The sequence below is a fragment of the Cajanus cajan genome, chromosome 8, assembly GCF_000230855.2.
Source record: "Cajanus cajan strain Asha chromosome 8, NIPB_CcT2T_4, whole genome shotgun sequence".
Taxonomy (NCBI): Eukaryota; Viridiplantae; Streptophyta; class Magnoliopsida; order Fabales; family Fabaceae; genus Cajanus; species Cajanus cajan.
The window spans coordinates 22,564,047-22,566,209 of NC_138524.1; the positions used below are offsets into that span (position 1 = coordinate 22,564,047).

The 2,163-nt window shown below is 33.6% G+C and overlaps 1 long non-coding RNA gene across 1 annotated transcript; it reads right to left on the minus strand.

The window, feature by feature from the left end:
- On the minus strand, nucleotides 1–638 carry LOC145950755 (uncharacterized). Its single transcript, XR_014428614.1, has 2 exons — nucleotides 570–638; nucleotides 1–484 (listed from the first exon to the last, which is right to left on the minus strand). It is a non-coding gene; the product is annotated as an uncharacterized LOC145950755 (long non-coding RNA).
- Between the last annotated feature and the right edge of the window lie 1,525 nt (nucleotides 639–2,163).

Below are 2,163 nucleotides of genomic sequence, written 5' to 3' on the forward strand. Positions count from 1 at the left end.
TTACAAAATCCAACTTGTGCATACTATATCTTAAAGAAACATAAACTAATTAATGTCTTACAAAAAGAAAAGCCAAATAACAAGTCATCCTAAATACTAATCAACCTAAGCTAGTAAAATCATCATCTCGTCCTTGATCCTCCCTATGTTGGTTGGTTGATGGTGTTGTTGATGGTTGAACTGCTTGAATTATTTGCCTCATCATCTCTGGTATTTGTGTTTGCAAAAAAGAAGCCAATGCATTATTTATAACTGCAGTGACCCGTTCTTCTGTCATAGGTGTAAGATTTGCAGAGGAACCTGCAACCTCTGGAGATGAAGCTTGGGTAGAGCTACTAGTTCCAAGATCCAAGCTATGTCCCATGCCATGCACTCTTTTCTTCTTGTTTTCACCTGCAGCTTTTAACCAAAGATCAGAATCAATTACAGGATGAGATGAAGTGTCTTCTCCATATTTTTGTGTCATTGATTCTTCATATGTTTCCTACAAATAATAAATAAAAAAAATAAGTGAAATAGTAAGAGATTAAAAAAGTACATAATCAATCTTAAAATATAAAATAACATACAATAAATTTCTTTGCCCTAGTTGAGACAAATTCACCATCATTTTTTTTGTGAACTTTGTTATACACTTCATTTTCTTTGCCCTAGTCTTTTGGTAATGACACTAAATCCCACACTTCATTTCTTTCAAACTGATTTAGTTCCTCTTGCATAGCCATTAACCAATGCTCATCTTTAAGTGTTTCATCAATGTTCTTAGGTTCAACTTGTGAAACAAATGCCATAGTGTTGCAAATATTTTTGATAGCACTCCTAGTAGTAACACCCTTACCAATATTTCCAATTATGTTATCCATTGATAAGTCTCTAGAAGTCTTCCACTCTTTTGGCAATTGTTCACATGTTCCCTTTACTTTCTCATGTGATTCACTCTCCTTAGACTTTTCATTTGGTTCACTCTCCAATAGGGGTTGATCAAGCAATTCATTTAAATCTTCAATTTCAGTTTGCCTTGTCTCTTGTTTATTTGATTCATCAAATACTACATGAACAGATTCTTCTACAACTAGAGTTCTCTTATTATAAATTCTATAAGACTTACTATTTGTAGAGTATCCTAGAAATATTGCTTCATCAGCCTTTGCATCAAACTTCCCAAGTTGTTCTTTCCCATTGTTCAGCACATAGCACTTGCAACCAAACACTCTAAAATAGGAAATGTTAGGCTTCTTTCCTTTATAGATTTCATAGGGTGTTTTCTTTAAAATAGGCCGAATCAAAACTTTATTTAACACATGACAAGCTGTGTTAATAGCATCAGCCCAAAAGTATTTTGGTAAGTTTGTTTCATTCAACATTGTTCTTGCAAGTTCTTCTAAGGACCTATTCTTTCTCTCAACAACCCCATTTTGTTGAGGTGTCCTAGGTGCTGAGAAATTATGGTTTATACCATGTTCCTCACAGAATTTTTGAAACATGATGTTTTGGAATTCACCTCCATGATCACTTCTTATAGAGGTGATGTTTGAACACTTCTCATTTTGAACAAGCTTAGCAAATTTTCTAAAGGCATTAAAAGCATCATTTTTATTTGCAAGAAACATAACCCATGTATATCTTGAGTAGTCATCAACAATCACTAAGCCATAGTAGTTTCCACCTAAGCTCATTGTTCTTGATGGACCAAACAAATCCATGTGAATTAATTGCAAAGGTATAGATGTTGAAATCTGATTTTTGCTTTTAAAGCTAGCCTTCACTTGCTTGCCCTTTTGACAAGCATCACATAGTTTGTCTTTTCCAAACTTGAGTTTAGGTAGACCAACCACTAATTCTTTCCTACTCAATTTATTCAAGTGATCCATATGAATGTGTGCAGCTCTCCTATGCCAAAGCCATATATTTTCTTCTTGAGTTATTAGACATTTAGTGTTTGACATTGATATAGAGTGCTCTAAGTCTAGCATATATATGTTGTCAATCCTTTTTCCTATGAATCTGATTTCTTTACTCTTCTTATCACAAATCAAGCAACATGTGTCATCAAATTCAATTTTAAAGCCTTTATCACTCAATTGACTAATACTCAGCAAATTATGTTTCAAGCCATCAACAAGCAAAACATTTTCAATCAATGTTTGAGAGGAGGAATTACCA